General features: G+C 41.9%; 1 non-coding gene across 1 annotated transcript; it reads right to left on the reverse strand.

The window, feature by feature from the left end:
- Positions 1-11,327: 11,327 nt before the first annotated feature.
- On the reverse strand, positions 11,328-11,527 carry LOC144500173 (U2 spliceosomal RNA). The gene has a single exon (XR_013498950.1). It is a non-coding gene; the product is annotated as a U2 spliceosomal RNA (small nuclear RNA).
- Between the last annotated feature and the right edge of the window lie 4,451 nt (positions 11,528-15,978).

A 15,978-nucleotide genomic window follows, 5' to 3' on the forward strand; every position in this document is an offset into this window, starting at 1 on the left:
AACCATGCAATGCCAATTTGCATTTTTTAAAAAAAACTTCTTGGATACCTCTGCCACAGCATCAACTTTCCAATTCATTTTGATCTGGAGATGTGCCTGCATTGCTTCAGCAGTGGGCATTTTGTTTTCGTACAATTCACTCTTTTTCTCTCTGGCATCAATTTGGCTTGATTTTTCTTAATGTAAATCAGCATTAAATCCATTAAAAATGTTTGGGATTTACTCATAGCCACCTGCTGCCACCATGCTATGTTTTATGGTTCCCAGAAGTTGAAATAATCACACTTTTAGGCACAAAATCCTCCAGCTTTCTTCAAATGTATTTTACAATCACACAATTAATACACTGTAGCTCAGTACCCTGACTGAAGTGCAGTCGTGAGTGATGTGGCACTTTGGATATCCGTATGGGAATCCTGAATAACTCTGCTGAATTTTTTTGAGAGAATCCCACCCATCATGTCTGTTATTCAAGTGCTTACCAACCTAAACAACATAAATACAAAGCAACCAGGATTCATATAAATTATTAAATGCAGAGAATTGTGACCTAAAACTCCCCAGTATCAGTGTCACAAAAGCAAAATAAATTCCATCTGCTTATGTCTTTCATATAAGACGGCATTTTCTGTATTTTTCCCCCACAAACTTAAACCTAGTGTGAGATTAGAATAATCATGTCTCAATAGTATTATTTGTGTTATAAAAGTCATAGGATGGTTATGGCACAGGGGATGGCTATTCAGCCTGTCATGCCTGCACTGGCTTTCTGTAAAATCAATTCATAGTGACACTCCCTTGCCTTTTCCCTGTAGCTTTGAAAATCTTTCTTTTCAGATCATGGTTGAATTCCGTTTTGAAAGCCATGATTGAATCTGCCTTCACCATATTCACAAGCAGTGCAGTCCAGACCCTATACATCTCGTGTAAAAAGTTTCCCTCATGTCATCATTTGCCAATTACCTTAAATCTGTGTTCCCTGGTTCTTGATCTTTCCAATAATGGGAACAGTTTCTTGTTATCTAGACTGTCCAGTCCCCTCATGATTTTGAATACCTCCACCAAATCCCCTCTTAACATTCCCCAAGGAAAACAGTCCCAGCCTCTCCAATCCATCTACATAATTGAAGTTCCTCATCCCTGGAACCATTCTCATGAATCATTTCTGTAATGTCTAATGCCCACATATCCATCCTAAAGTGCAGTATTACCAAGCAAATGTAGGGAAAGGGTCAACTAGTGTTCATCAGAATCCTGCTTCTGACGTGGTGTTTTGGTGTCACAGTCTTGTTAACTTCTAATCTTTGTTAAGTAGGGTAATATAACTTTAACTTGCAATGTCTTAAAATAATTAAACGATGCTACAGTTGCACAGCTACAAAGAAATTCAAGGTGGTAACCACAGAACTTTTGAAGTGAGACTAATTCTTATAAAAGCAGCAGTTTCGTATGTTTATGTCACCTCAGAGGACGTTTACAAGCATGCATGTTAGCACTACTGACGTGCAAAATATTATCTTATTAATTGAAATTTAGGTAGAGGTCCAGGTTAGTGTTGAGGAATGTTGAATCAAAGGCAAGCTTATGGTTAATAGATTCACGTGGTCAAACAGTAATTATATGCAAAAATATGCAACGGTAGCAAAATAAGAATGCAAATTGATATCTAACTGAATGGAAAAGGAATTGTGAGAAAATCAGCTTAGTAACAACTGTTGATAAACGTACAGATACCTTGTTAGTTTCACAGTATTAGTTAACTTTTTGATAAAATTATATAATGTAGGGACATGCTGATTGTCATGCAGTACTATTATGCAAGATCAGTTATAACGAATTGAATCAACCTGAATACTCAGCAAAGAACTGTATCGCGTTGATTCCCCAATCATCATCAGCCGGTATGATTTTATCTTATATTATATTTTTAAGTGAATGTTTAAGTGCTATTACAAGTACTTACATACTCAATAAACCTGAGCATTGATCTTGATGGTTCAGTAACCTTATTGATTATTAGGGATAGGTATAATCCTTAATTAATTCATCCTCTAATGCAACAGCAGCAACTAACATCATGATATTTCTGAGCATTTGTACAGCTCCTGCAGAACAGTTATATGCTGCAATAGAAAGAACTTTACTTGTGTTAGAAAAATAAAGATGGGCTGAATGGTGATCTTCATCAGTATTTACATTAGGATCTTAAGTTGACAATGGCATTAAGAATATAAATGGGAGATGGCATAGGTAGAAACAGCGCACTCCCAACGGGCCTCGTCTTCACACCCAGATGAAGTGCCAGCAAATCTTTGTCTTGCACCAGCACTCTCCGCCAACCAAGAGTAAGTGGGTCAGCTGGCAGCAACCTCCTCAGCCACTGCCACATATCCACAGCCTCAGCCTTTCCAGCTGAATGCAGGACCTACAGGCAGGCTTCAGGAATATCCTCGGGGTCAGTGCCAGCAATGCCAACTCTCCTTGCAGGAAGTGTTGAGGAGCGGGGATCAATTTAGGACGAGCATGCTGCAGCTAACGGAATCAGGAATTCTCTGATGCAGCTTTACAGTTTATGCAAAGTACTGAGGTCTCAGTTTCCACCCAACAACAAGCATATAGCTAGGGAATGCAGCTGCCTTAGACTAAGATGATTCCCTGCAGGTTTGCACAAAATTTTCGACATAAATGGAAAATTGGCACAGAAATCCTGTTAACCCATGAGCCCGGACTGTGATTTTTCAAACCTCATCATTACCTCGACACGTTATGCACCTTTTCTTTGAATAGAAAAAAATGATAAACTTGCAAAAATCTGCATGTGAAGCCTGTAATCCCCAAACAACAAATCGATGAATTCAGCAGAGTTATTAGGGATTCCCATTCAGACTGTACGGCCACTGAATCTTGACTTAGTCTAGAGAATCAGTTGATTATTTTCCAATGGGTAGATGCCTTAACTCCCTTATTTGCGTTGACACCATCCTATCTGGTTGAGAGGGAGAGTTGATTGTACTGATCACTTGCCTGACATTGCTGCATTGTCATTCCCCCGGGAGGTGTGCTTATGAGGTTATTAAAAAAAAACCTTTTTTTATGATGCTGTTTCAATCCTGATATTGTACGGTTACCAATAATTGGCTAAAAGCTTTCCAGGCTATCATAAAGAGCTGATGTTTTATCTTTAATATTTCAAAACTTAATTAATTTAAATTATCTAGATTTTTTGTGAACCGACATTGTTTCATTTGAAAACACAATTTTTGTTGTGATGTTCCATATCTTGGATGTTTTATTATATCATCTGAATGTACATTCCATCAGTAGGAGCTTTCACTGCTTTACTGGGACCTACACTAGGTACATGTTACTGTGTGTTGCCATTGTTTTACAGTAGGACAAACATAGAAGGTTAAAATAGTAGTTGTTGACTCAGCTCAGGCTATTTTCAGTGTGATCTAGTAAGGTGGTTTTTAGCTCTCTGAATTCAGTGCTGCTGAAAGTTGATCTGCCAGAATGCATAAGGAAGTACAGCTCCGTATGTTCCCATTCTGTGGACTCGAGTGGTGAGTTGAGACAGTTCTGATCTGTTTTTATTAAATGCGTATATTCCAACATTAATTAGAAGGGTTTTTTTCAGTCTGGGTGGGCAGCATTTCATTTCAATTTTCATACTTTATAAGAGACTTTATAAGAAACTGTATCCCGTAGCATCTGCAGTATAAATCTTGTAGAATTATGAATAGTTGAGTGAGTAATAACATGAATGTACTCCAGGACTCAGATTAAATTACAGCCTTTACAGAAACTGCATCAGTCACATTGCAATATAAGCTGATGGTATTAATGATAATTAGAAATAATACTCAAATTACTCGTTAGTAATATAATTACTTTCCAGTTGAGGGACAAAATATGTTGTATCTGGTTGTCTCGATCTCTTATTTGTGTAGTAAATGTATTTTAATCCATGTATTAGTTTTCTCTCTGTATTAATTAGTAAAAGATTTTCATGCCATATTTGTGTTTTATAACAATCTTTCCCCGCCCCCTCCCCCCCCTTCTGACTTAGTGGTATTGTTGCTGGATTAATAATCTAGAGATCCAGGCAAGTGGTGGAATTTGAATTAAATAATAAAAATCTGGAATTAAAGGTCTAATGAGGACCATTGTAGATTGTTGTAAAAACCCATCTGGTTCACTAATGTATTTTAGGGAAGGGAATCTGCCATCCTTGACTGGTCTGGCTCACATGTTACTCCAGGTCTATAGCAATGTTGACTCTTAAATGTTCTTTGAAATGGTCTAGCAACCTCTGTTGTATCAACCAGCTAAAAGGTTTCAAGGAGTTTAAACTTGATGGACCACCTAGGCACCAGAAATGACAATGGCAAACCCAGCCCTATCAACCCTGCAAAGTCCTCCTTTCTAATGTCTGGGGGCTTGTGCCAAAATTAGGAGAGTTGCCTCACAGACTAGTCAAGCAACAGCCTGATGTAGTCATACTCTCAGACCTTAGACAATGTTCCAGATAGCACCACCACCATTCCTGGGTACATCCTTTCCTACCAGCAGGACAGACAGCAGAGGTGGCGGCACAGTGGTATACAGTCAGGAGGCAGTTCCCCTGAGAACCCTCAACATCAACTCTGGGCCCCTTGAGGTCTCGTGGCATCAGGTCAAACATAGACAAGGAAACCTCGTGCTGATTACCATGACCCACCTCAGCTGATGAATCACCGCTTGAAGGAAGCGCCAAAGGTGGCAACGGCAGAGAATATACTCTGGGTGGGCAATTCATTGTCCTTCACTCGCTTGGTAGCACCACTACTGACCAAGCTGGTAGTATCCTAAAAGATATATCTGCTAGACTGGGTCTGCAGCATGTGGTAAGGGAAAAATATACTTGACCTCATCCTCACAAACCTACCTGCCTCAGATGCATCTGGCCGTGACAGTATTGGTAGAATTCAATGGTAGAGTGCAGGAGGGCATGCCAGGAGTAACACCAGGCATACCTAAAAATGAGATATCAATCTGGTGAAGCTTCAAAACAGGACTGCTTGCGTGCCAAACAGCATAAGCAACAAATGATAGACAGAGCTAAGTGTTTACATAACCAATGGAACAGATCTAAGCTCTTCAATCCTGCCACATCCAGTCGTGAATAGGATGGACAATTAAACAACTCAGTGGAGGAGCAGGCTCCATAAATATCCCAATCCTTGACAGGGGAGCCCAGCACATCAATGCAAAAGATAAGGCTGAGGCATTTGCAACAATTTTCAGCCAGAAGTGCCAAGTGGATGATCCATCTCTGCCTCCTCCGGAGGTCCCAGTATCACAGATGTCTTCAGCCAATTCAATTCACTTCATGTGACATCAAGAAAAGGCTGAAGGCACTGGATACTGCAAAGGCTATGGGCACAGACAATATTCTGACAATAGTACTGAAGACTTTGTGTTGTAGAACTTGTTGCACCCCTAACCAAGCTGTTCCAGTATAGCTACAACACTGGAATCTACCAGCAATGTGCAAGATTGTCCAGGTATGTCATGTGCACAAAAAGCAGGACAAATCCAACCTGGCCAAACACTGCCCCATCAGTCTACTCTCACTAATAAATAAACTGATGGAAGGAGTCATCGATAGACAATCAAGCAGCGCTTGGTCAGCAATAACCCACTCACTGACACTCAGTTTGGGTTCCACCAGGGCCACTCAGCTCCTAACCTCATTACAGCCTTGGTTCAAACATGGACAAAGCAGCTGAATCCCAGAGAATAGAGTGATTGCTCTTGACATCAAGGCCACATTTACTGAGCGGCATCAAGGAACCCTGGCCAAACTGGAGTCAATGGGAATCGGGGAAAATGTGGTTGTTGGAAGTCAGTCATCTCAGTTCCGGGTCATCACTGCAGGAGTTCCTCAGGTTAGTGTCCTAGGCCCAACCACATTCAGCTGCTTCATCAATGACCTTCCTTCCGTCATAAGGTCAGAAGATGTTCACAGTTGACTGCACAAAGTTCAGCACCATTTGCAACTCCACAGGTACTGAGGCACTCCATGTCAAAATGCAACATTACCTGGTCAATATCCTGGTTTGGGCTGACAAATGGCAAGTAACATTTGTGCCAGACAATGACCATCTCCAACAAGAGAAAAGCTAACCATCACCCCCTGATGTTCAGTGGCATTACCATCATTGAATTTCCCTGCTATCAGCATCCTGGTGGTTACCATTTACCAGCAACTCAAATGGACTAGCCATATAAATGCTGTGGCTATAAGGGCATGTCAGCAGTTAGGAATACTGCGGTGAGTAACTCACTCACTGACTCTCCAAAGCCTATTTTCAATTTAGAAGGCAGAAGTCAGGTGTATAATGGAATACTCTCCACTTGCCTAGATGAATGCAGCTCTAACAACATTCAAGAAGCTTGACACCATCCAGGACAAAGCAGCCCATTTGTTTGGCACTCTTCCCCGAAACATTCATTCCCTCCACCACCGATGCTTAGTAGTGGCAATGTGTAGCATCTACAAAATGCACAGCAGGAACTCACCAAGGCTCTTTATGCAGCATCTTCCAAACATGACTACCATCTAGAAGGACAAGGGAGAAGACACATGGAAGTTCCCCTCCCAAGCCACTCACCCTCTTGACTTGGAAATATATTGCCATATCTTCACAGTTGCTGGGTCAAAATCCTGGTATTCTCTCTCTAGCAGCACTGTGAATGTACCTACGCCAATGGACTGCAGTGGTTCAGGGAGGCAGTTTATCACCACCAGCACCGTAAGTAGTTCAGGAAGGCAGCTCACTACCATCTTCTCGAGGGCAATTAGGGATGGGGAAATAAATGCTGGCCTAGCCAGTGACGCCCAAATCCCCTGAACGAATAAACAAAAAGTTTGCAAGTTACGCACTTGTAATTAACCAGCTGAAATTTGGAAATAACAAAATGTCAGTAAGTTACAACAGATACAGAACAAACAAATCAACATGCAGCAAGGAGAAATAATGGCTACTAATCAGTAATTTCAAAAATCAGCTGTTAGATACTAAAGGAGCCAGTGAAATTAGTCCAAATATTTTTTGAACTATGAAGATTTAGTGCTTTAAGTTGCGAAGGATGATAAAGGCAAAATTACAGTTACGTTAAGAGCCATGTTGTGTCTGAAATGTCAGGAAGAATGTTCAAAAGAAGCCTAAGGGGATCATTGCTCTTGAGTTCAGGAGACTCAGCATATTGCACTTTAGTTTTTAACCCACAAAGAGCAAGACTTCTCAGACACATGCCCTCTTCAACTTACAGCAAACCTCAGACAGCTTTCACTTGAAGTAGTTTCTCAAGTTACAATCATAACTCCACTTCACAGATACTTCAGTAGAAATAAAGTGCTTTGAGAAATTCTGAAGGATAGTAGATAAATGAAAGTTCTCATAGTTATAGGAATTCAATTTTTTTTTTAATCACCAAAAACAGCAACCCGTGAACTTGGCAACTTTTTCTGATAACTTCAGAAAGTAACATTATATAATATGCTAGCTGACACCTGTAAACTTGTAAGAAACCTAGAAAGAAGATGAGTAAGTAGAGGTGTAGGTTTTTACAGTTAATGCATCTAAATGGTGATATCTGCTACGTTTTATTCATACTTTCCTGATGTATGGAGTAATGTATTAGCATGGATAAAGGATGTGATTTGGTTTATTATTGTCACATGTATTAGTATACAGTGACAAGTATTGTTCCATGCGTGCTATTCAAAGCATAGCATTCATAGAGAAGGAAACGAGAGAGTGCAGAATGTAGTGTTACAGTCATAACTAGGGTGCAGAGAAAGATCAACTTAATGCAAGGTAGGACCATTCAAAAGTCTGATGGCAGCAGGGAAGAAGCTGTTCTTGAGTCGGTTGGTATGTGAGCTCGGACTTTTGTACCTTTTTCCTGATGGAAGAAGGTGGAAGAGAGAATGTTCGGGGTGTGTTCGGTTGTTAATTATGCTGGCTGCTTTACCAAGGCAGCGGGAAGTGTAGATAGAGTCAATGGATGGGAGGCTGGTTTGCGTGATGGATTGAGCTGCATTCACGCCCTTTTGTAGTTTCTTGCGGTCTTGGGCAGAGCAGGAGCCATACCAAGCTGTGATACAACCAGAAACAATGCTTTCTATGGTGAATCTGTAAAAGTTGATGAGAGTCGTAGCTGATATGCCAAATTTCCTTAGTCTTCTGAGACAGTAGAGTTGTTGGTGGGCTTTCTTAACTATAGTGTCGGCATGGGGGAACCAGGACAGGTTGTTGGTGATCTGGACACCTAAAAACCTGAAGCTCTCGACCATTTCTACTTCATCCCCGTTCATGTAGACAGGGGCATGTTCTCCACTAAACTTCCTGGAGTCGATGACAATCTTCTTCGTTTTGTTGACATTGAGGGAGAGATTATTGTCGTGGCACCAGTTCACCAGATTAGAACATAGAACAGTACAGCACAGAACAGGCCCTTCGGCCCACGATGTTGTGCCGAGCTTTATCTGAAACCAAGATCAAGCTATCCCACTCCCTATCATCCTGGTGTGCTCCATGTGCCTATCCAATAACCGCTTAAATGTTCCTAAAGTGTCTGACTCCACTATCACTGCAGGCAGTCCATTCCACACCCCAACCACTCTCTGCGTAAAGAACCTACCTCTGATATCCTTCCTGTATCTCCCACCGCCAACCCTATAGTTATGCCCCCCTGTAATAGCTCCATCCACCCGAGGAAATAGTCTTTGAACGTTCACTCTATCTATCCCCTTCATCATTTTATAAACCTCTATTAAGTCTCCCCTCAGCCTCCTCCGCTCCAGAGAGAACAGCCCTCGCTCCCTCAACCTTTCCTCATAAGACCTACCCTTCAAACCAGGCAGCATCCTGGTAAATCTCCTCTGCACTCTTTCCAGCGCTTCCACATCCTTCTTATAGTGAGGTGACCAGAACTGCACACAATATTCCAAATGTGGTCTCACCAAGGTCCTGTACAGTTGCAGCATAACCCCACGGCTCTTAAACTCCAACCCCCTGTTAATAAAAGCTAACACACTATAGGCCTTCTTCACAGCTCTATCCACTTGAGTGGCAACCTTTAGAGATCTGTGGATATGGACCCCAAGATCTCTCTGTTCCTCCACAGTCTTCAGAACCCTACCTTTCACCCTGTAATCCACATTTAAATTAGTCCTACCAAAATGAATCACCTCACATTTATCAGGGTTAAACTCCATTTGCCATTTTTCAGCCCAGCTTTGCATCCTATCTATGTCTCTTTGCAGTCTACAACAGCCCTCCACCTCATCCACTACTCCACCAACCTTGGTGTCATCAGCAAATTTACTGATCCACCCTTCAGCCCCCTCCTCTAAGTCATTAATAAAAATCACAAAGAGCAAAGGACCAAGCACTGATCCCTGCAGCACTCCGCTAGCAACCTGCCTCCAATCCGAAAATTTTCCATCGATCACCACCCTCTGTCTTCGATCAGACAGCCAGTTACCTATCCAATCGGCCAACTTTCCCTCTATCCCACACCTCCTCACTTTCATCATAAGCCGACCATGGGGGACCTTATCAAACGCCTTACTAAAGTCCATGTATATGACATCAACTGCCCTACCTTCATCAACACACTTAGTTACCTCCTCAAAAAATTCTATCAAATTTGTGAGGCACGACTTGCCCTTCACGAATCCGTGCTGACTATCCCGGATTAATCCGCATCTTTCTAAATGGTCGTAAATCCCATCTCTAAGGGCCTTTTCCATCAATTTACCAACCACCGAAGTAAGACTAACCGGTCTATAATTACCAGGGTCATTTCTTTCCCTTTCTTAAACAGAGGAACAACATTCGCCACTCTCCAGTCCTCTGGCACCATCCCCGTGGACAGTGAGGACCCAAAGATCAAAGCCAAAGGCTCTGCAATCTCATCCCTTGCCTCCCAAAGAATCCTAGGATATATTTCATCAGGCCCAGGGGACTTATCGACCTTCAGTTTATTCAAAACTGCCAGGACATCCTCCCTCCGAACATCTATTTCCTCCAGCCTATTAGCCTGTAACACCTTCTCTTCCTCAAAAACATGGCCCCTCTACTTGGTGAACACTGAAGAAAAGTATTCATTCATCACCTCTCCTCTCCTATCTCTACTGACTCCATACACAAGTTCCCACTACTGTCCTTGACCGGCTCTAACCTCACCCTGGTCATTCTTTTATTCCTCACATAAGAGTAAAAAGCCTTGTGGTTTTCCTTGAGTGGACCCGCCAAGGACTTCTCGTGTCTCTTTCCTGTACTCCGTCCTGTCATTGTTTGAAATCTGACCCACTACGGTGGGGTTATCAGCAAACTTGAAAATTGAGTTGGAGGCGAATTTGGCCACATGGCCATAGGTGTAAAAGGAGTATAGTAAGAGGCTGAGAACACAGCCTTGTGGGGCACTGGTGAATGTGAACTTGTCCACTTTGGCAAGAATAATAGAAAAGCAATATACTGTTTAAATGGTGAAAAATCAAAGAACTCTGTGGTACAGAGGCATTTTGGAACATGAAATGCAAGAAGTTAGTGTGCAGGTGCAACAAGTGATCAGGAAGGCATATGGAATATTTTTTTTGTACAGGGAATGGAATATATATGGAAGAGAAGTTTCACTGCAGTTGTGCAGTGATTTGGTAAGACCATGGGCAGGATTTTACGGCCTCACTTATCCCGAAACCGTAAAATTCCGCCCAAGATCAACAGACCTTCCCATGCTCCGCCCCTCACCTGCTCCGATTCCCGTGGCTGGCGGGCCAGTAAAATTCTGGCCCACATCTGGAGTACCGTGTATAGTTTTGGTCCCTTTATTTGAAAAAGGGTATAATTGCACTAGAAGCAGTTCATAGAAGGTTCATGACTCATTCATGGGATGAAGAGGCTTTGAAGAAAGGTTTTTGCAGGGGAGACCAAAACCAGGGGAAGCAGTATAAGAATAAGAGGTCTCCCTTTTAAAACAGAGATGAAGGGAATTTTCTTAGACAACGTCTGTGTAATTCTTTTTTCCCCAGAAAGCAGTGAAGACTGGGCCATTTAAGACTGAGTTGGATAGATTTCTGATAAACAAAGTAGTCTGGAGTTTTGGGGGGCAGACAGAAAGGTGGATTGAGACCACAGATCAGTCATGATCTTTTTTTTATACTTTTCCAATTCAATCAAATCAAGTCCAATTCAGAGTCTCAACAAGTTGAGACATTTCCGACCCAGGCTGACAAGACAGGGCCTTCACACCTGTCTTGGGCCTGATCTACATGAGCCCAGCTGATTGGAGGAGGGGCAGGGTTCCTCCTCCAAGGCTGGATCTCATTTGCATCTTAGCCAAAAGGCTGAGATGCCGCTTTTAAAAATTGCTTCATATGAATATGAAGCTTAAATGTAATCCAATGGCCTCAACCAAGTGCAGCATCCTCTTCATACTACACTTGATCTTAGCCAAAAGGCCGAGAAGCGATGATCTTATTGAATAGCAGACCAGCTCTGAAGGGCCAAATGGCTTATTCCTGATTCCAAGTTCTTTGTCCCTTTGTCCTAGTAGGGATCATATTAACAGCAACTTCTAGAAATACTTTACTTCACATTTGGAGGGAAGCTTTGAATAACTTGTAATTTAAATACGCGATTGGGGCGGCACGGTAGCACAGTGGTTAGCACTGCTGCTTCACAGCTCCAGGGTCCCGTGTTCGATTCCCGGCTCGGGTCACTGTCTGTGTGGAGTTTGCACATTCTCCTCGTGTCTGCATGGGTTTCCTCCGGGTGCTCCGGTTTCCTCCCACAGTCCAAAGATGTGCGGGTTAGGTTGATTGGCCAGGTTAAAAATTGCCCCTTAGAGTCCTGAGATGCGTAGATTAGCGGGTAAATATGTGGGGGTAGGGCCTGGGTGGGATTGTGGTTGGTGCAGACTCGATGGGCCGAATGGCCTCCTTCTGCACTGTAGGGTTTCTATGATTCTACATGGAACCTCTTGCTAATATAAAGTACTCTTGCACAAATAAGATTATGGGGAAGTAAAGATGCAAATTAGATTAAACTTTTCTTATGTTTTATGTTTTTCAGTTGAAAAAACCCACACTAAAACCGATTTTTAAAAAAAGTAGCGATGTCCTCCCAGATTTGACACACAGGTTTATTAATGTAACTCTGGCACCTGTAGTGGGTAAAAAAGACGCTATTTTCCAGAAACTAATCACAGAACTTTTTCTGAAATGTTTGCTGAGTTCTTGCATCTTTCCAAATTCTGTTTATGGAAATGCATTTCAACCTTTTTTCCACAAGCTGCCATTTGCAAGAAACATAACCTTTGACTCACCATGATGCACATGAATGGAGATTTCCTATTTTACAGCTTTTTTTGTGAGTATAAACAATTAATAAAAACAAAGTAGAATGCAGAGTTGAAATTGTATATCAATATGCTGGAGTCCCTCTGAAAAGGTATTAGGAAGGGTAAACCTTATTTTCATACAACAACTTCTAATAGATGTGATTGTGTAGACACCAGCTAAGGACAGAAGCAGGCTTGGAAATCCTCCCCACACTCATTGCTTGAACAGTACACATGGGTGATATACCGATGTACTTGAAGTGCACAGCAAGGAATCAACTTCTTCAGATGAAGAATAAAGGAAGAGGAGGCAATTTGTGAAATAGGAAAGGAAAATATTTAACTGAAAAGGAATTGCCAGTGGATTTGAAAAACGAGGCTATAAATTCTCTTTTACAGTGCAGCTGTTTAATAGGTCAGATTCTATTTTAACGCTTTTTAATAGTTTATTTCTTGTGATAAGGAATAGTATCTGATTCTGATTTACCTTGTTGGGTTGTTCACATATAGTGTAAATTGAGATAAAAAGCTGCTACAGACGATATAGGATCCAAGAGAATGGGCTGACAGGAGATGGAAGACAAGTGAAAGACGAAGGTCGGATTGAGACTGAGTGGCATGTGTATGGAGAATGCCAGCTACTCCAGGTGCTATTTGTTTCCTGTTTCCTTCTTTAGTCGTATAATATTGCAAGTGGTGTAATATTTTGGATTTTGCACTGAGTCATGAAGGGGGATGATGCTCTTGCTGAGCAAAACAATCTGCCCCCGAAGGGCTCTATCACTTGGATTTCCTCCACCCCATGTGACTTTGAATCTGGCACATTCTGTTATGGACCTGTTTTGTGCAGCAACTGTGACGTCATCAAGCAGACTGATCAGCCAATCAGGTTGAAGGATTCATACAGGCAACAAACCAGAAAGTAAAAAGTATGGATTACAATTCACTTTTCACTCATTGTACAGAAAGTGGCATAAAGATCGGAACAGGCTTTCTCTGGAGACTAAGGAAATTTGGCATGTCAGCTGCAACTCTCACCAACTTCTGCAGATGCACCACAGAAGCATTCTTGTTGTATCCCAGCTTGGTATGGCTCCTGCTCTGTCTGAGACCGCAAGAAACTACAAAGGGTCGTGAATGAAGCCCAGTTCTTCACTCAAACCAGTCTCCCAACCATTGGCACTGTCTACACTTCCGCTGCCTTGGAAAAGCAGCCAGCATAATCAAGGACCCCACGCACTCCAGGCGTACACTCTTCCACCTTCCGTCAGGAAAAAGATACAAAAGTCTGAGATCATGTACCAACCGACTCAAAAACAGCTTCTTCCCTGCTGCCATCAGACTTTTGAATGGACCTACCTCGCATTAAGTTGATCTTTCTCTACACCCTAGTTATGACTAACACTACATTCTGCACTCTCCTTCCTTTATATATGGTCTGTATAGTGTGCAAGAAACAATACTTTTCACTGTATAATATATGTGACAATAAATCAAGATGTGGAGATGCCGGCGTTGGACTGGGGTAAACACAGTAAGAAGTTTAACAACACCAGGTTAAAGTCCAACAGGTTTATTTGGTAGCAAAAGCCACACAAGCTTTCGGAGCTCCAAGCCCCTTCAGTTGAGTGGGAATTCTGTTCACAAACAGAGCATATAAAGACACAAACTCAATTTACATGAATAATGGTTGGAATGCGAATACTTACAACTAATCAAGTCTTTAAGAAACAAAACAATGTGAGTGGAGAGAGCATCAAGACAGGCTAAAAAGATGTGTCTTGATGCTCTCTCCACTCACATTGTTTTGTTTCTTAAAGACTTGATTAGTTGTAAGTATTCGCATTCCAACCATTATTCATGTAAATTGAGTTTGTGTCTTTATATGCTCTGTTTGTGAACAGAATTCCCACTCGCCTGAAGAAGGGGCTTGGAGCTCCGAAAGCTTGTGTGGCTTTTGCTACCAAATAAACCTGTTGGACTTTAACCTGGTGTTGTTAAACTTCTTACAATAAATCAAATCAGGCATGTAAGCTGAAAAAATGCAAACTTAAAATAAAACGTGCACTTTTAAATGTTGTTGTGCGGGAATGACACCCCCACATTTAAATTAGTTTTTCTGGGTTGTTCATGAGTTATGACTTTTCAGAATTTTCAGAAGAAGACTAAACATGTTCACTTATTACGGTGTAAAAGTTGCAGCTCTCGCCAAATCACTGGTTTTGTGTTGATTATTTCTGCAATGACTCAGCATACCTTGTAGAGGAGTACAGTACCACTGATTCCTGCATTCAGTTGTGTGTGTATGGATGAAGAAGTTGCTGTCAGTTTTACACAGTAGTAACAGTTTCACTGTTATTGGAGCTGCGGATTTTGGGCAATCTGTAGCATGCAATTGTGATTTTGACAATAGTTTACTTCAGGTCTGTTTACGTTTGGCATTTTTTAAAAGCCATTAACAAAAATTATATTGTCTTGTTTTATTTGAACATTAACCCCAGTTTTATAATCTGGGTTAAGAAATTAAACCCATACTGTGTTTTCTATTTAAATATCACCAGGTATTTTTTTAAAACTACTTGTTAAAGTGAGTTCAGAGTGACAGTCCTTGACATTAAGGCCGCATTTGACTGAGTGTGGCATCAAGGAGCCCTAGCCAAACTGGAATCAATGGGTATCAGGGAGCAAACATTCCGCTGGTTAGAGTCACACCTGGTACATAGGAAAATGATTGTGGTTGTGGAGGGTCAGTCATCCCAACTCCAGGACATCTCTGCAGGTGTCCCTGAGGTTAGTGTCCTAGACCCAAGAATCTTCAGCTGCTTCATCAATGACCTTCCCTCCGTCATAAGGTCAGAAATGGGGATGTTCAACACCATTCGCAACTCCTCAGATACTGAAGCAGTCCATGTTCAAATGCAACAAGTTCTGGAGAATATCCAGGCTTGGGCTGACAAGTGGCAGGTAACATGTGCGCCACGCAAATGCCAGGCAATGACTATCATCAATAAAAGACACTCTAACCACCGCCCCATGACATTCAGTGGTGCCATCCATCACTGAATCCCCCACTGTCAACATCCTTGGGGGTTACCATTGACCAGAAACTCAACTGGACTCACCACATAAACACAGTGGGTACAAGCGCAGGTCAGAGGCTAGGAATACTGCGGCGAGTAATCACCACCTGACTCCCCAAAGCCTATTCACCATCTACAAGGCACAAGTCAGGAGTGTGATGGAATACTCTCCACTTGTCTGGATGGGTGCAGCTCTAATAACAATCAAGAAGCTTGACACCATCCAGGACAAAGCAGCCTTCTTGATTGACACCACATCTACAAACATTCAAATCTCTCCACCACCGACGCTCAGTAGCAGCAGAGTGTACTATCTACAAGATGCACTGCAGCAATTCACCAAAGATCCTTAGACAGCACCTTCCAAACCCACGACCTCTTCCATTTAGAAAGACAAGAGCATCAGATACATAGGAACATCAGCACCTGCAAGTTCTCCTCCAAGTCACCATTCTGACTTGGAAGTATATCACTGTTCCTTCGCAGTCGTTGAGTCAAAATC

This window comes from Mustelus asterias, chromosome 10, assembly GCF_964213995.1.
Source record: "Mustelus asterias chromosome 10, sMusAst1.hap1.1, whole genome shotgun sequence".
Lineage (NCBI taxonomy): Eukaryota > Metazoa > Chordata > Chondrichthyes > Carcharhiniformes > Triakidae > Mustelus > Mustelus asterias.